This window comes from Anthonomus grandis, chromosome 4 (genome assembly GCF_022605725.1).
Source record: "Anthonomus grandis grandis chromosome 4, icAntGran1.3, whole genome shotgun sequence".
Classification (NCBI taxonomy): Eukaryota; Metazoa; Arthropoda; class Insecta; order Coleoptera; family Curculionidae; genus Anthonomus; species Anthonomus grandis.
The window spans coordinates 16,410,344-16,430,702 of NC_065549.1; the positions used below are offsets into that span (position 1 = coordinate 16,410,344).

General features: G+C 33.4%; 1 protein-coding gene and 1 long non-coding RNA gene across 2 annotated transcripts in view; both read left to right on the forward strand.

Annotated features, from left to right (window-relative positions):
• LOC126735579 (uncharacterized) overlaps positions 1-20,359 on the forward strand; it is a 260,073-nt gene that overhangs the window by 83,215 nt on the left and 156,499 nt on the right. The gene's annotated exons all lie outside the window — the stretch shown is intronic.
• LOC126735580 (uncharacterized) lies at positions 7,972-14,659 on the forward strand. The gene is made up of 3 exons (XR_007660455.1): positions 7,972-8,247; positions 14,192-14,249; positions 14,312-14,659. It is a non-coding gene; the product is annotated as an uncharacterized LOC126735580 (long non-coding RNA).

Here is a 20,359-nt window from a genome sequence, read left to right on the forward strand (position 1 = left end):
TTTATGATTTCATTATTTTGGCTATATATTTTTTTCTGTTTTTCTTTATAATTATTAAGGTTGTGAATTTAGATACAGTGGTAATCTTTTATATTTTTATATTCCAAACATTATTTATTATGTATACTGATCATTTATGTACTCGGTTAAAAGCAGCATTGCTGAAATTCGCCGAGTCAAAAATAAAGTCCTTTTTATTTATTTCTTTAAATGGAATTGAAACATCTTTTATTAATGCAAAAAGTTAGTCAATTTTTTCATACAATATCCAAGGTTTCTAAAAATCTCAATTTTATGCTAACATTTCTTCTAGAAATCTTCACCCAAAATAATTTAAAAAAAGAATTGGACAATATTCTAGTTCATACTTTCCCAAAAAAGTCGATAAGAATATTTTTGAAGTCAATATTATATCTGTTACCATATTTAAGGTAAAATGGAATATAAGCTTTACTTGCACCTAGGTAGTCATTATGCCCACGAAGGTTCAACTTATTCATCCAGAAAATATTTCTCCAGTTTTTTGTTGTGTTTGTCTGAAGATAAGTTATTTTGTTCCTGGAAGATATGTTCTTGACAAGAACTTCCCTCTTTCACAGGAAAATGTATTGTATATTTGTCTACTATAAAGAATTGTTCTGTGTGCTCTTCTTTTATTCTTAGATACAACTATTTAGATTGTAATTATTAATTTCTAAGTTTATGTTGCAGATCCGATAATGATTAAACTTTTGTTGATCATAGATCAAAGTTTCATAATCACACTTTAAAACTATGTTTTGAGGCAAGTTCCGGCTAGTGGATGAATATAGCCTGTTGCTAGTTAAAATTATATCAAATAAACTAGTTTCATTAGAATAAAAAGAAATCAAGTTTATCCCTTATAAGAAATTGAATCTCTGCCTAGTTAGTAGGCTTGCCAAACTATCACATGAAAACATTCGATCCTAACATATTAGGCGAAACTTCTCAGCAACTTCTATCTATTACCATGCCAAGATCAGAAACTTTTTTTCGATCATTTTTCCAGGATAACGGCATTACTTTGTTATTCAAACAGAACCGGGTTATTAGTTTTCTAAAATGACACAAACAAGTCAATTAAAATAATTTTAAAGGCAATACCTATTGAGTGTCTTACCGTAATTTAGGCGAAATGAAATATTAGCTCTACTTCCGCCTTAACGGTTATAATACCCACGTTCAACTCATTTTTCCAGAAAATCATCTTCCAGTTTTTCCATTTTCTTCTTGAGATAAGTTATTTTGCTCTTGACTGGAAGGTTTCTTTTCTATCTGAAAATGTATTGTATATTTTCAAAAGTTATTCTGCCTGCTCTTATTTTACCTTTGAATATAATTCGATTATAGTTATTAAGCTCTAAGCTTATGTTTCGGATCAGAAAATCATTTTTTGCTGATCATAGATAAAAGTTTCACAATCACACTTTGGCTCTGATGCTAGTTCTGGCTAGTGGATGAGCATAGACAGATTTAAGTAAAATTTATATAAAATAAACTAGCTTCAGTGGAATATAAGTAGTAGTAGCAGTAGTAAGGGTGGGGAAGCTAGAGCTCGGCAAGTAGGCCTGAGCAGTCCCTTTTCCACCCCTACGTCTCCACTCTCAAGGCGCGGTCTTCGCTGAATCGGCCCGTCCTTTTAATAAAGGCTTGCACGTTGTCCCAGTCCAGATCCTTAAGATCTTCCCGCTGAAGTGTCGTTAATCTGAAAATTTTCCTTCTTAGGCGACTCCACCTATCACAGATACCTAGTATATGGTATGAAGTTTCCTCCCCTGTACCGTAATTCGGACAGAGTGGGCTTTCTCTTATACCAAGAAGGTGTAGATGCCTGTTTAGACTGTTGTGCCTGGTCAGGATTCCCACCAAGTCTTTAATACTTTGTCGGATCTTTGTTAGCAGTCGCCTTGCTTTAGAGCCGTCATGGTCTGGTATCATTTCCTTGGCCTGTCTACATCCTTCTGTCCTTCTCCAATTCTTCCTTGTTTTTTCCCAGGCCCAATTATTAAGTGCCTGGGAGATTTGTTTTTTGCTAAGACCGAGACAAGGTTCGGGGCCTACGAAGGGGTTAACGGAACCTTGTCTTGCCAGTTCGTCGGCCCGCTCATTGCCCTTAACACCTTGGTGTCCTGGGACCCACCTCAGTCTCACTTCCTTGTGTGCTGCAAGCCTCTCTAATGCGTCTCTGCATTCCTGGACTAGTGCTGAGCTGGCCCTGGGTTTCTGAATTGCCTTGAGGGCAGCTTAACTATCGGAGTAGATGCAAATCCCCCCGTCACCTTCCTTAGTGGAATATAAAATAATAAGAAATAAAGTTAATTGCTCAAATAAAGTTGAATTTCTGCATATAGTTAGTAGGTCTACCAAATATTATGACATTGAATCTTTACATGATAGACGAATTTTCTAGGCAACTTTATCAATATATAGAATAACTGAATCAAAAACCGTACCCAGATCAGAAACTTCTTATAATTTTTTCAGAATAACCTTATTTATTTGTTATTCAAATAGAACATGGCAATTACTTTTCTAAAATAGTAGAATACAGACAGCATTTTTAACACCTAACCTATTTAAAACAGACTAGTCACTGATGAAATTAGGATTCTGTTGCAAGAAGAAACAAGCTTTAAAAGTAATAATGCTCTATAAAATATCGAATTCATTCGCATAAGCTTCTTTATAATAAAAAATGCTGCTCATAATTTTGCTTTGAGGACGCGCTGATCTTATCTTAATAGTTCATTATTATGATAATTTAGAATTGACGATAGAAATATCTAATAATAGTCTTGCCTGCTGGCCAATAGTTCTTTCCTACACCTTCTATCTGTAAATGTTGCCTTTGAATGTCATAGTTCTTACGTCCTTATTCTTATGCTGGTTGTATATATATCCTCTATGCCCTCACTTTATTACGTTGGTCATTGCTTGCTGCTAAATTAAAAATAAATCTTAAAGGGTAGTAGATGAGATAGGCAATTAGCAAGGCAAATAGCAGAGGCCTAAACACCAATATTAATGCAGTACACCAACACCTGCAATCAAAAAAGCCTCACATTCTGGCATTGGCAGAAACAAAGGTGAAACCTTTAACAACAAATGTTTACCTCATTTATCCTGGATACGATCTACACACCCGACTCGTACACTGTATCAGTACATACCCCCCTAGGAACATCGGACCATAAATTGATAACAGTCTCTTGCCAGTTGGAGGTTAAAACGCAGGATCCTCCGATGCCGCGGAAGGCACTATAAATCAGCAGAGTAGAACCATCTTCGGGAATTTTATCGCTCATTCCCTTCGAAAGAAGTCTGCTTTAGAACCAATAACATCTCAGAATATGCAAACCAAATTACAGAGACGATCTTGGCAGGAATGGAAGCTTATATTCCTTTTTCTACTAAATGCGGATCAAACAACAAGCAATGGTTCAACCTGAATTGCAAAAAGGCAGTAAACACTAAAAACGCAACATAACGCAAATGGCGTCAACATCCTTCCATCGAAAATCGGAGGAACTTTTTAGCCTCCAGAAATAGCTGGAAGCGAATTATTGATGAATGCAAAGAGAGTCACAACAACAGGATCAAAAACAAACTGCTAAATTGCCCAAATGGAACAAGATCTTTCTGGTCGGTATCGAAAGCCGTTAGTCAAGGATTTGCTAAGTCGGCCTTGCCACCCCTAACAGCAGATGATGGTTCTATCGCGGTAACAGCAAGGGAAAAAGCCAACTTACTGGGTAAACTCTTCGCTTCCAATTCTACTCTGCACTCGCAAGGCAAAACACCGCCATATTTGCCAAGGGTGAATTCATCGATGGGAGAAATTTCGTTTCCCCAACGAATTATAAATAAAATTCTTAAAAGCGTAGACACCAACAAAGCTTCTGGACCCGATGGAATTCCAGCCCTAATACTAAAACGTTGTGCAGACGAATTGACTCCTCCCTTATGTAGACTGTTCACGGCATCGTATAAGCAGGGCCAATTTCCAACAAGCTGGACAACTGCTCAAGTGCAAGCTGTACCCAAAAAGGGTAAGAAGACGATGCCCTCCAATTACCGCCCGATTGCACTAGTTCCAGTAATATCGAAGATTATGGAGAAAGCAGTCAACCAACAACTGTTAAGATATCTGGAATCATCTGAACTAATCAGCGATCATCAATACGGCCTTCGAAAGCTTAGATCCGCCGGCGATCTTCTGGTCTACGTCACACACTTGTGGACGGAGGCCATGGAGAAGCACGACGAGTCCCGCTCAGTCGCTCTTGACATTTCTAAGGCATTTGACAGAGTGTGGCATGAGGGACTACTAACCAAGCTCTCCTCAATCGGCATACAAAACTCTTTATTGAATTGGATCAAAAGTTTTCTTGAACAACGAACAATCCAAGTAGCCGTCGATGGATACCTCTCCGACAAATTTAACAATAACGCTGGAGTCCCTCAAGGATACATTCTATCCCCCGCCCTTTTCTTGATATATATCAACGATTTGCTAGGAACCACTATCAATCCAATCTACAGCTTTGCGGACGATAGCACACTTATTTCCACATTTCCGCCAAACCAACGACAGCCGCAAGTTCTCAGAATCTTAGGCAGCAACAAGTAGTTTCAACCAACAACGATATTAGAGCAATCTTGGAGTGGGGCGGTAACAATTTGGTCAATTTTAACGCTAAAAAAACGCAGGCTGCAGTATTTACGATGAAGACTAACCTTGGTGGCCCGGAGCTGGTTATGGCAGGAAAAACATTGCCAATGAAATTATCTTTACATCTTCTAGGAGTCGAGGTCACCAACAGTTTGTCTTGACATGGTATCCAAAAAACTCGGAGTGCTTTTCAAAACGAAAAAACTGTATACACCAGAACAGCTGCTGACTCTTTATAAGGCCCAAATACGCCCTTCCCTCGAGTATTGCTCGCATGTCTGGAGCTCTGCACCCAAGCATAGTTTAAACCTGCTGGATTCTATACAGAAGAGAGCTATTTGTCTTATCGACAAACCAGAACTGACAAAGAGTCTGGATAGTCTGGCGCACAGGAGAAAGGTGGCTGGTCTCTGTTTATTTTACCGTTATTATCACGGTAAGTGCTCCTCTGAGCTGGCAGGCCTGATTCCACTTAGGGCTGTTCCAGCAAGAAGAACGCGTCTAACAGTTGCGGCTCATCAACATCGAGTCCACCTGCCTACGCCAAGGACGTCGCTGTATCGGGACTCACTCATCTGGAGAACATCTTCTTTGTGGAACGGGCTTTTACCTCGCATATTTCCCGATGCATACAACCTACAGCGATTCAAGATAAATGCCCACAAATATCTTCGCGCAAGCACCACTCCAAGAGTTACATAGGACTTTCCTCTTGTGCTTGTGTTTATCATAAAAAAAAAAAAATAAGCACTGAAAGAGGCGCGTGCTTGTAAAATATCAAGCTGGTGTATGCATCTTCTTCTTCGAAAGTTTGCTTGGTTAGCAATCGATAATCCCAGGGTAGTATCTAAATGATCAAGAGATACGATAATAAGATTATCAAGAAATCTCTTAGCTTGAAGAACTTTTTAACTTTTTTGCCTGGTTAAAAGTTACAATAACTTTTTTTCTCAATTATTTTTTTTGTCTCACTCCTCTCAGAATATTCTATTTCTGAACACGTTTTCTCTCGGTAACTGAGTGATGCAGATGTTAGGAACTTTTATGTTGAGTATTGCCAAGGTTCACAGATCTATTAGCTCAAAAGTCTTAACATTTCTTTAATTTTTTCCTTATTAAGAATTAAAACAAATTTATATTTATGATAGCTGATTACTCTTCGAAACTAAGGGATGTGGAAGTCTTTTTATAATATCATAAAACATCTGTTTGGTCTGTAGCCTCATATGAAGTAAACTGTTACAGTTTTTTGCCACTCGTCAAATAAGGTTAATGTCCAGGTCTGGTTATACCCTCTAAGAGGTAATAATATATTCCTTCTGGTCACACTCAACTAACTTTATTCAATTTTGGTTTAAAGATGCAATGATCTTATCTTAATAGTTCAGAATTATTTTAACAAATGCAAAAAGTGAGTCTTTAAAACCTATAATTTTTACGATTGTTGAGTTCATTGCTGTGCTGAATTAATTTCAGCTTTTAAAACTATGTAAGCATTATCTACTAATTAGTTACTTAGCTTCATCTTACTGAAGTGAAAGATTACTTATCAAGTTAGTATTTTAAATATAATCAGACGTAATAGGCTCACTTATTATCTTTCTTTAACTATATATTCGCTTTGCTCGCTGCAAACTGTGTTCAATTTCCCAAAAAAATCAGATGAAGAAATCCGCGATAACTCTTATTGTACGCGACATTACGGGTCTCTCGGTTCAGGTTTTTCAAGTTCGGCCACAACAAAAGCAAAATAAACACAAGAGGTGGTGATTCTTTCCTCGTAGGCAGAATGAGAGAAAAGATGCGTATCTCGTGCACTTTGAAGTTGCTTTTTAGCCATATGGTCTTTCGAGAGACGAGTCGGTATAATAAAGATATTTGCTGATATATGTATATGTATGTACATATTATATGTATACTACTATGTAATAGCATATAAGAACGAAACTTGAATGGGTTTTCTTGGAGTTTTGAATACATATTTATTTAATTATGGGATATGATAGAAAATTTTAAGCATTGAGTTTTACAGCAAAAATAATATTTTTTTCATAAATTCGAGGAGTTTAATAAAATAAAGTAAATCTTTTATTATAGCGATTAAAGCGACCAATAAAAAAAATATGTGAAAGGGAACATTTCAGACGTAATAAATCTATACATCTTAATTATTACCGAATTTTTTACGAACTTTCCCTAATGGCATGTTTAAACAAAAAAAAAAAAACTTATGTTGCAGTTTTAGTTTTAACATTAATAGTAAATCAGTATTTAAATGCTTTGAATAATAAATGTTAAGCTATTTTAAAAAGGTCGGAAAATTACAATTCTGGAAAATAATCTTGTATCAACATCTTTTTAAAGGTTTGATACATCTCGCTAACTAATTATTCCTTTAAGGTTTTTTTTAGCAAGGTGCAAATCCAGATTACTGTTACACCACTTAGGCCATTTAATTGACACAATTTTTTTTTTTAACAATAGTCACGTGTCATAGCTGCCAATCTTGATAGTCATGACAAATAATATATGAAAATGATTAGTGAGGATATTAGTACATTTATTGCAGTCACTACGGCCCATTCAGGCAATTTACAAGAGCATTAATAAAAATAAACTTAAGTAGTTATCATATTTTAAATTTCTTTTAAAATATGTTTATTTTTTTTTATTATTTTATAAAAATATCTTTAAAAAAATATTTTTTAATGTTAAGTTTAAGTTTTTAATGAAGGTTGGGAAGGCATTACTAAAGCTGTAAAGACACTCAAAATTAGTTGCCCTGAGTTTAAAAGTAAACACAGAAGCTACGAGTGATCCATAGTAACATCCAAACATTTTACCGACACCTTTAGGAATTGTTGTGGGATAACAACATTAAAACGAGAAAAAATTAAGGCTTGACTTTTTGATTCAATTAAAAATAACATAATAGATATAGCATATTCTAGTAAAGAAACAAAACACACTCAAATGAAAGGAATATCTCAATAACTGTTGTTCACAATCCAGTGAGTACTATTATCAGCATACAGATCATAAGTGAAATGAGAATTACAGTTTGATAGGTCATTAACATACACCTTTAATAGAATATACTAATATAATATAATGGTCATGAAATTGATTTCTACTACTCAAATAAGGCTATAATATTTTAACACCATTATAGTTATATGCGTAATACTCAAGTTTATGGAGCAAAATATTATCTTCAGCTGAAAGAAAAATATAGTCAAAATCGCTCTTATCGTGCGGGTGTATCGGATTATCAACGACAAACTTTTGTAGTTACGTTTCATTTCAATTTGCGCAACACCGTTTTTTAACTACAACGCGTCAGATAAACGAAACAGATATATGCAGCGTTAATGTATCAAAAGAAGATAAAATGATAAATGTCAGTGGTTCTAAAACAATTACTTTCATAACAAACATGCCTGTCTCGTTTCGATTGACGGATGACATTATTTGTCACAAGATAATTTAAATTTCAAATTATGGAAAAGAAAAAGCCTTTTTGTGGATTTCTAAATCCTCAAGCCAAAAAAAAGGTACTTAATGTTATTAATTACTTCGAGAACGAAAAAGAAAATAAAGGGCTGCCTACGAATGTACAAGAAGAAGTAGCTAAAGCGCTAATTAGTTTAAGAATGGTGCAAAAGGTTGTATATGAAAACAAGAACAATCTTATTCCCAAGAAGGATAAAAAGTTAAAAGGAAGAAGACTGAAGATTTAAGTGAATATGTAAAAATGGAAGTAAGGGATAGGATTTATGAACTATATAGGCTAAAACCAAATATAACGCTGCCATTTCTGAGGGATGTTTTAAAGCAACGCGGCACTTTGGAAACTGGACTTTCTGCTTTATCAAAATTAATTAAAAATAGGTTTTCGCTATAAAAAAGACTGCAATAGAAGATATTTGTGTGAACTACCAAATATTGTGAGCCAACGAATAGGATTTTTAAGACAATATACACAAAATGAAAAATCAAAGTTAAGGAAAGTGGTATTCTTAGATGAAACTTGGATATTTTCAAACGGCAGTGGAATAAAATCTTAATAAAGGATGTGGTCAGGGAAAACGATTTATTATTTTACATGCCGGGTCTTCAACGGGATTCGCTTCAGGTGAAAGTTTAATTTTTTCTTCTAAGTCTAAAAGTATGGATTATCATGACAATATGAATTGCGAAATGTTTGAAACATGGTTAAAGGAACAGTTAATACCGAACTTGCAAGAACCTTCTTTAATAGTTTTAGACAATGCGTCGTATCATTCAAGAATTTTGAATAGTCAACCAAATGGAAGTTGGAGAAAAAGCGAAATATATGAATGGTTAGTAAAAGAAAATCAAAATCCCTTGCCATATATGCTAAAATCCGAACTTCTTTCAATTGCAAAATCGATAAAAAGACCAAAACTATATGCTGTTGACGAAATAGTACGTGAATATGGCCATAAAGTTTTAAGATTGCCACCATACCATTGTCAGTTTAATGCCATTGAACTTATATGGGCAGGGTCAAAATCTTATTATGAGAAGCATGTGGGTGCTGGGCTTAGATCTGACCAGGTTGAAGCTGTTTGGAATGAGACATTGAATCACATCACAAAGGAGTATTGGCGGAAATCAGTGGATCACACAGAAAACATTATTAGAACCTGGTGGAAGAGAGAAAAAGTACTCGATATCCAAGTTGAACCATTGATCATTGCTCCATTTGAAGAAGATTCGGAAAATGACGAAGAATTTTCCGACTCTGTTAGTGATAATGATAGTTATAATTAGTTTCTTTTTTTAGTCAAATTTGTTACTTCATTTTTACACATTCACTTAAATCTTCAGTCTTCGGCTTCTTCCTTTTACACTTTGTTTCCTGCTTGGAAATAAGATTGTTCTTGTTTTCATATACAACCTTTTGCATCATTCTTAAACTAATTCCAAGCGCTTTAGCTACTTCTTCTTGTACATTCTAAGCAATCCCTTATTTTCTTTTTCGTTATTAAAATAATTAGTTTTCTTTTTGCATTTCGTTTATTATTTAGGTATGATTAAAAAGTACAAAAATTATTTTTTAAACAAAGCTAAGTAAATAAATTGGTGATTGCGCTGGGAGATAGATATGCCCGCCGCATTCACCAGTTTTCTTTTTAGTTATTTTTTATCTTTTTTTGACTTTTAACTGATATAAAAGAAAAAATAACACAACTTTTTAAATTTTCTGTGCATCAACGTATAGATTGGGTCGAACGACAAATAATAAATCATAACATTAAAATTTCATTTTAAAAGTGAGATTGTAACATGAACTTGCCTTTAAACAAAGAAAGTAGTTTTCTGGTCTCTGACTGCACTTCATCACACACAATACAAATTAATTGTTTGTCATTATACCAAAATGTATAGTTTCCTAATAATTATTACAAAAAAATACAATCACACATAAACAAAGAAGAAGACAAGATCAATTAATCGTTAAAAATTAGATGCTGTGGCCTGAAATCGACAAATTAGTATGTTATGCACATACATAGGGTTATGCTAAATCGTATACTAATTTCTCAAAAATTTAGGTAACAACCATTTTTAAATGAAATATGTACAATTTTAATGAAAGGCTAGGGAGGCATTTTTGCTCTCATAAAAAAATATAAAATGCTTAGATTTAGATATTAGTGCGTAAAGAAAAATTGTTATTGAGAATTCCGTCTATTTCGGACAATTTTTCAAAAAAGAAAAGTAAATATTATGTCTGGCAGAATATCGGGGATTCTAGGCATATACCGATGAGGCGTATACCCAACGGGCTTTATACTTATGGGCTTTTTCACGTCATGAAAGAAAATAACCAACGTATGTTTTACATGTCGAATCTCGGATACGTAGTATTCCGCAGACATTTTTACGGCGTTAAAGGCATCACGTCAGTTAATAATTATGATCTAAGGTGTAAACACGGCTTTAATATGTCACATGACGGCGTTCAATTTATTGTCAAACTCTCAAGGAAATAACATTTTGGAAGCCACTGATTTTTCAATTTGATTCATATTACGTGGTGACCTTTGAGAATAAGAGCGAATGCGATATGAAAGAAATGAACTTACTTGCTTCGTAAAAATTTAACCGTATAAAGTTGCACAGAAGTGCAGACCTATTTCAAATAACTTAGGAAAATATTTTTTTATAGGTCTCTTATTCCTTTGGTAGTAGAATGTTCTTTTTTAAAAGCTGGTTGCTTAAGTAGGCTTAAAATAATTTATCTGTTGCTTTAGTAAAATCGTAAATATCTTACGGAGTTGATTAATTATATGAGATGCGAAGACAAACTTTTACAATATTCTCTATAAGTTCACTGTTTCTACTAAATGGTTCTAAAGTAGCTATATTTGCCTCTACTGTTTCTATGAAATTGGGCGTTTATTGTTGCCTAAACATCATCCCAGAATATTTATGGGAATAAATTGCATTTATTTGGCATACGGTGCTATAGGATCTTCACTTAGCTTTCACATCCTCCTCTAAGGATTCTCTAGTCTCTTCACTATATTCATTTCTATTATTCTTACAAAGAAACAAAATTCCAATACCCTAAAACGAATATTTGAATAACTGTTATTCTTAATCAAATAAGTAACATCATGAGCATACAGCTAATAAGTGAAGGCAGGATTAGAGTTTTCCTGGTCATTAGCATACACCCATAATAAATTATACAGAGAGAATAGGTACTGGAGCTGTAAGCTCAGAGACTTACACCGCTCAAAGTCATAAAACTGGTTTCTACCATTTAAATAGGACTTCTTGTTCTTATCATACCCTATCCGTTACGAATGTTGGCGATTATCATAGCGATTCGAAATTTATTGGCAGCATATCTAAACCGCTCAGTGGGAGATAGCACCATACCATTTGCAGAGATTTGCCAACCAGTAAATTCTTCTTGTACCCGAACCTCTTTGTCCTTTTTTATATCCCATTCCAGTTTTCATGTTCTATTTGTGAGTAAGAGTTGCAGTTGGCACTTCATTTTGTATAGTACTTCATTATTTGTTATATAATCGGTCCAAGGTATCATCAGGATTCTTCTGCAAACTCACATCTCGAAGGCTTCAATTCGTTTTTCCATACCCTTAGAAACTGCTTAGCTCTCCACTCCATATAGGAATACCGGAAAGATGTAGCAATTTACTATTCGTTTTTTCAACTCCAAACTGAGATCTCCGTTGGTGAGCATGGTTCTCATTATAATGAAAGTATGTAATGATCTTAAGTTTCAGATAGGGAGGTTCCTAAATAATTTAATTTGTCAACCATTTCGACGACCTCATTATTGATGATCAGTTCTGTGTATGGTATTGGAGTTTTGCTAATTACCATGTAGTTTGTCTTTTTGGCATTGAGTTCTAGACATATTCTCTACTGGTAATGTTAAGAGAACTTACTTTAGGTTTTGCAGGTTTTTCCAACTGTTGGCTATCAAGACTATGTCGTCGGCATATCCAATGTTGTTTATATTTTCTCCATTGACTTTTATTACACTATGAACTCCATCCAGCGCTGTCCTAAAGATATCCTTAGAGTAGAGGTTGAACAAAATAGATGACAATAAATATCTCTGTCTTTACGACAAATTTCAACAGATTTAGAGTTCCCTTCATCCAACCTTACGATTGCCTTCTGTCCCTAATAAAGGTTGCTAATGAAGCGGATCATCAGCAACCTTCAGCATCCTCGGTATCGATCATTTTATCCTGTTGACATCTATCAAATACTTTAGTGTAGTCCACAAAAGTCGCAAATGACATCCCTGCATGACTGAAACAGCAATTGTACTGCAAGGAGTGCTTCGCGTGTTACAAGGTTATTACGAAAACCGAATTTAGTCTCAGGGATGTTCGATTCACATTTGTTGTAAATATGTGCATGAATTATTTTGAGTAACACTTTCAGCACGTGATTCATTAAGATAATTGTTCTAAAATCTTTATATGATTATGCATTGGGCTTTTTAGGCAGAGCGATAAAAGTAGGTATAAATTACTTATCTGGAATACGTCGGTATTGTGTTAGTGGTCTGAGACAATCTTCTTGCATAACTTCAGGAATTTGCACTGGTACGTTGTCTGGACCCAGCGCTTTGCCACTGTTTGCTATCTTAATAACGTTTTGGACTTCTTATGAATGGTTGTATCGGGCCCTTCTGCATTTAAAAACACTCTTTTCGGGACGTGACTCATCACTCACTAGCTTGACGATATAGTTCTGCCACATTCTAAGTTCTTCTTCTATTTCATAGATAAGATTTCTCCTTTGATCTTTTATGTTCGCCGCCATTTTTTTCCTATATCCATCAGTTGCTTCTTTTATGTTTTTGTGAACATTGAAAATGTCAAGTCGTTAACAAAGGTTTTAAGTTTCTTGGTATTTATCGCTCATCCACTCCTCTTTAGCCTGCCTGATTTCATTTTTAATGGTTCTGTGAAGATTTCTATAAAATTGAGAATTTTGTGTTTTAGTCACTGTATGTTACTCCATCCAATCCAGAATATGCTGTGTCATCTAGGTTTTTTTGGCCTTCATCACTTGATGTTTATTAGCGGTTGCTTGGTCTTAAGGAGTGTATTCTTTAGGATAGGTACTAGGATTTAATCTACGTAGGACTGCAATAGTTTAACACCATTATGGTTAAATTCGTAGTACTCCACCTCAAGGAGAAAAAATCCATGCTCAGCAAAATCAAAGGCTCTAGAGAAGTTGCAAAAGATCCGCACTCCCATGCAGTGCGGACCTATTTCAAATGTCTCATAAAAAATATTTTTACAAGTCCCTAGTTCCCGTGGGAGTATTCTTTCTCAGAATCTTGTTGCTTTATCCTAAATAAACATAAGTCTCATACCTTGAAACGAAAATTTGTTAAAAAAAACTGTTATTTGGAATCAAAGCAGTATCATCAGCATGCAGATAATAAGTGAACTTAGGATTAGAGTTTCACTGGCCATAAGTATCTCTAAGCTCGAAGAGTTGCACCCATCAAACTGATTTCTACTACTCAAATATTCTTCAATATAATTCTAGAATATTTATGGGAAAATTGCATTTATTTCACATATGATGGTGTTATAAGATCTTCACTTAGCTCCAAACATTCATATTAATTTCTTTATCTTGAAAAGTAAAAATTTCTTGCTTGCAACGTATATTTTACAAAGTATATCAATAATTGCACCAACTTGGTTTAAAATATTATTTGATTGTTTTTTTTTTATTTTTCTTTTACTTTGACCGTTGATTTAGTAGATGATGTCTCCTCATCAATATGTTCTATTCTCATGGCAGCAGATTTTATAGGTATTTTCATTTAGATAAATACCTGCCTTTTACAGCGTTAAAAACAAAATCGTCTAATGGTACATTTACTCTCACTTTGAAAAATTAGTAAAAAGTATCGACTAAAAGCAATAATTAATTTTATTATGTTTGTTTCAGGTAAGCTGCCTTAAAGCCTAAGAAACTAGTTTCTACCTTAGTATTGCGCTCTTCAATGGTAAGTTAATGAAATGAAACCCATTTATTGGGTGTTCAGATGTTTATCATATTGGCTTTCAGGTATTGGTCACACTTAATTAGATTTCCACATAAAGATTGAAAATTTAAGGCTAATAACTGAAGGTTTGGATTTTGGATGAAAATTTGGTCGCCAATCATAGTACGGCTTAACTTACGTGGACCATGTAGATCGTTCGATCTACATTTGATTTCGACTAATGCAGATCTGTTGAACCACTTGCCTAAATTCAGTAAATCAATTACTGTTTAAGGGACTTTTGAACATCTCAATCACTTTTGATATTTCTGCAAAAAAAAGGAATTTCCTTATGACCAAAATTAGTTTAGTTATGAAAATTTAATGTTTAGTAGTGCTCTCACAGATCTATTAAATGTTATTATCCTTAACTCTTGTAGCCTATTACTTCTTTCACTCTCTCCAATACGTCTCACTGTATAGCTGCAGAGAATAAAATTAGATGTGCCTCTAGTTTTCACTTAAAACTAAGCTGTCTGGCTAACTTTTATTAAATTATCGTATTTAAAAATAAAAATGACCGGCTGGTTTCTCTCGTACAAAACTAGGTATAATTTTATTCTCTAAACAAAGGCGGGTCTTTTCAGGCGATACACACACGCTGCCAGAGTGATGCGGCGCGCACTCGAGTGCGATTAATTACCTCCACCGACTGACTGTATTGTTATACGCGGAATCCGGCAAATTACAATACAAAGTGAACAATAATTATTGTACCCCGATATATGGGAAAGCTGCCGTGCACCCTGTGAAAGCAAATAAATTGTGGTATTTTCGAAAATATGTGCGCGCCATACTTGAATGGGACCCAAGTGAGAATTTGTGTTTGGAAAATGTGGAAATTTTGATTTGAGCCTATTTTACACTATATTCACAAATTACTCGAATACAGATGCGAAAGTTCTGACCCAAAATGTATTTTAATTCTCCCTCATGTCGACACTACAATTAGGTACCAGAGCATCCGAAATTTTAGTACACGATTTCATGTCAATTGTATGCGAATTATCATTCTTCCATTTATATTTGCTTAAGCTGCGCTCTTATATCTATTTTTTGGTATGGTATTTACGCACTTAGTTATTCCACAGTTTTTATTGATGGTGTTTAACTCTTTCAGGCACAATATTTTTCCCCGTTTTTAGTCCCATGTTGCACAGAAACTAAAAGTTCTAATTTTTTAAATTTTCTCAATCATAATTGAACTAATTCATAAAAATTTAAAAATTCTTATATATTTTTTTTAAATGAAATGTCAGTTTGACAGATAATTGGTGGTACCTAAATGTGTACCACCGTGCAACATGAACTAAGGCTAGGAGGCAATTACGAAAAATAAAAAACCGATTATTCTACAGAAAACCAGAAGTAATTTACTCATTGATAATCAAAATTAACAATATCTACTTTGTTTTGTGATATTCTTGAAAACAGTCTTTAGATTTGCCTAAGCATAACGGAACTTTACACACTGTATAAGACCATTCAATACGAACTTGGTGGATTCTGATACTACATCTGGCACATGTTCGTCTTATAGTCCTTACAGGCTGATGATCTAATGACGTGAAACGAACTTCGTCTGGTACTACTCTTTTTATTTTCTTGAAACCTTCCGATTGCGTTTCATGATCTGCACTAATTTGGACGTATCGTTCTGCCAATAACCCATCAATCGACGAAAATCTTTTAGGGGTAACCTTTTTAGACCTCTTAGTCGATAGAGAGTGAACGAATTGACGACGCAGTAATCAATTAAATGGAAAAAAATTCTCATCCACCATTTTTTACTTTCACGATCTAGCTCATAAGATGATTTTATTTGATCGAAACGGTCCACAAAGTTCATGTTACTATTGTTGTCCACCAGTGCCATAGGACAAGGAACAGGGATTTTACTACCCTCCTTTTGTTTTCGTTGCACAGAGCTTTTTACCGTTGGATCATGATAATTGGTCAAAATATGGACTGCTTTTTCTGAATGATCCCATCAGAACTTATTGAATAATCATATTCACCTTGCTTCAAAAGTTTATCTCCAGTCATTGTTCCACGTGGTCATCGGTTTTACTGGTCTAAATATCAAAGTCATATAAATATGCATTTAAGTCAGCCAAAGTCCAAATTTTGTAGCCTCGTTTTATAGGCTTTTTCGACATATATTGCTTCAACGTACTTCGCCTCTTAAATTTTACCATTGATTCATCGATTGCGATGTTTTTTGTACAATCATAATATTTTTTTTTAATTCTTCTTAATCTTATCTATAAAGGGCCTAACTTTATACAGTTTATCGAATCTTGCATCCCCTTTTTTTGGCATTACGCTATTGTCATTGAGATGAACGTGGCTAAGCAACCAACCGAATCTATTTACAGCTATAAACTGGGAAATGTAATTATCGTGCATGTCTTCGTCGACACTCCAATAGTCTCTATAACTAGGTAGTGGTTTGATTCCCATGAGAATATTAAGACCAAGGAAAACCTTTATTTCTTTTGTATTTGTAGGCTTATATTTGTTGTTATTTTTTTGAAATTCTTGTTCAGCATAGAGGTTTGTTTGAAAAACAATGTCTTCTATAAGCTTGTCACTTATAAACAGATTAAAAAAAAAGTCAGGTGTCAACAGGTGATCTTCCTTTTGTAGTAACTCAAGACATAAACATTGATTCTCAGTCTCAGTAAACGGCTGGGCCGGGTTTATTAGATGTAAATTTTGAGTAGACCATTAAACTTTAGGTGGTTAATTATTTGATTTTGGTAAATACCTTCGCTGGAGTCATCATTACTACTGATCATATCATTAGGCTGTATTTCACAGAAATCATTTTCATTGTCGGACCCTTCTGAAATAATCGATTCCTGATCACTTGGAACTTTATCTCTTTTTCAGTCATATCGACCAATTTTAAGTCCATAGGATATTTACTGCTGCCAGCGAAAGCCATAGCCTGAAAAAAGCAAATACCCTTATTGTATAGTGGTACAAATTAAGGACTCATTAAAATTATGTTTTTTTCAAACCATAATCCTTAATTTTTATTGCATTTATGTATTTTACACAAATATATACATTATAAAACGCAAATAAAATACAGAATAATCCGAAATGCTTACCTTATCAAAATAATTTGCATTTACCAGAGCAGAATACTTGTCATCCATTCGGTTTATCTAACACCGCTTTCTCGAGATCATAGATTCGAGTTTTCGTTTGATTTTCTCTTTCTAAACGAAATTGACTTGGAGTAGGTTTCAAAAGTATTAATATTCATTTGTTCGATCGCAAAGTGTTAGAAAAAGATTGGAAGTTATTGATTTTTGTGCTTTTTTTAATTACGATACCCAAAAAGCACAATATATTCTTTTAAAGATGTTTTGCATTTTATTATGGGAAGAACAACGACAACATAGTTAAACTCTTCTCCTAAGAATGAACTTCTACACTACTATTCTGGAAAAGGATTCAAATATAGAAATGGTCATAAATAAGAGTTTCCTAAAGTAGTTTAGCAAAATATATCACTTGTTAAAATTTTAAATCAAATAAAATAGGATATTTTCAGTAGTTTCTCTATGTTCCATCGCTTAAGTTAAGTAATGTATAGGCTTTCGAAAAGGAACACTCGAATACAGGATATTGGGTTTTTTGAAAAATTGAACTTTTTCTTGAACTATTTTGTCATAGATTTTTGCTGATAGGAAATCTTAAAAACACCGGCTAAAATTAAATTTTTTACACTGAAATTGTCTTAAAATATTCTCTTTACAACACATCAGGATACCAGATGGTCTATCAATGAATTAAACCAAGCAGCATTCAGAGAGAGTTCGGATTTCCTAATTAATTTCCGGTTTATCTATTTATGTAAGAGTCAACATATAAGAAAACTTAAAACGCAAAAACAAAATCTTACAACATTATTATAGAAAGTTTTTCTTAATTACAAAAAACATTTAGTTTTCTCATTCTAACCTATAGAAAAAGTAATTTAAAGAACATAAGGCTAATATTAATGACAAAAAAGCTGAAAAATGACTGATGTATACCGTTTGTTGAATTAAAAAATGTATTGATTTTCATTAAATTATTGAGTTTACAGTTCAACAATATAAAGAAATTAAAAATAATTTTAATGTCCATGAATATTTTGCAAAAATACATTTTCATTTGGTCTCTTATATTTAGGAGTCAAACTTTATAACTAAGTACTTGTTCCTAAAGTATATTAAATAATCAGAAAGTTAAATACCAATATCAATGATAAATCACTTATGAATATTACATGCTTTAAACAAGAGAATTTAATACACTTTCAACAAAATGGAGCTTCACTACACTATTTTCTTCAGGTTAGAGAGTGGTTAAATGATAGATTTCCTGGCAGATGGATTGGTCGATGGGGAGCAATTGAATGGCTACCACAATCACCCGATTTATCACCTTTAGATTTTTCTTATGGGGGTATTTAAAATCAATTGTTTTAAAACACAATCTAGTCATTTGGAAGATTTAAAAAGAAGAATCACAGTTGCATCTAGAGAAACTAGGCAGAAGTTTTTAAAATATTAGAAAAAAATTCGAAAGCAGACTTTGTTATTATTTGGGAAAGAATAGACAACATTTTGAACATTTTATAAATTAAGTTACCTTTTATTACTTTTTTATATGCTATTTCATTACAATTACAATTACAGTTATTGCTTATAAAAATAAATAATCTTACGGTTATAATTTGTTCCTTATAAAGAATTAACAAAAAGATGGTATCTTTAAAAAGGTAATTAAAAATTAAAAAGACCTTTAAAATGAGGTATCGCCCGACCCCCTTCCATTTAAGATTTAGGAGGTTATGTCCGCTTTCGCCAGAGGGCTGCTGCAATTTGATTGTAAACTAACCTTAAAAATGTCCTCCTTAAAAATAAATTTGTCATGTTTTGGAAATTTTTAAATTTTCCACAAGGGCAGAAATATAGAGGGTTGTACCTTTTCAAATTGACACCCTGTATACCACATTTCTTAAATTCAAAAATCTGTTGTTCTTTATAATTTACAGTTCTCATCCTAATAAACTAATGATTGGCCATAAATGTATTAGATTCCTTGCCTCTTAAAGTCAAACACTAGAAACTAAAATAAAAGAAGATAAGATTCTTACTCTTATATTAAAAAAAATCTATTAGCATCTTTTAGTTCAATATCTGAATACTTTTTGTCAGTGCTTACATTGTTTTTCATTTAAATAAGCGTAGAAAAGATTATGATCATATCATTTTCATCATATTCTTCTTTATATCCTATTCTGGCTCCCTATTAAATTATTTATTATCTCGCAATAGATCGCCATTCTTATTAGGGCCTTTGCAAATTGCTTTAAAATCCATCTTGCATAATTTAATAAAAAAAATTTTCTACCGTACAAAATCTTAAAAAAAAAACTGTCGATATTGATTTTCCTGCAACAAGCTGATCCAAAGATAATTCTGATTTTCATGTTGATTTTTAAATTGCTTATAGACGTAAGATTTAAAATTTCCTATCAAAGTAATAATAAATTTAGTATTTAGATAGAATTTCACCGGTAATTTTAAATTTGACTACAGACTTTTTGCTTAGCCTTTTTGTGGAAATATACCAAGTAATTTAGGTACAAAATCATAAGATAAATAATTAATCGTCTCTGCATAGTGCTGAAATTAGAGCTGATCATTCAAAGTTAAATCAATAAACAATTATTTAAAAAAAGTCGTCCATATTGCTTAAAGTTACCTCTTATTAACTAGAGACAGAGTCATTTAAGATCCTTTTGAATTATCCGGGTCATTTGTCTCTATTTATTGACAAATCAGAACGTGCATCTAATTATGGCCAGATAATTGATATGATTTCAAAATATATATTCAGGAATTTCTTATAATTATATACGATCTGGAATCATTTTTTCTCTCCTGCAAGTAAAATTAACAATACTTCACCACCTTAATAATTTATTTTGATGTGGATTCTTGACAGCTTTTTGACCTAGATGTCTAGATTTTAATATTTTTTAATTAATCAATAGTTAATTA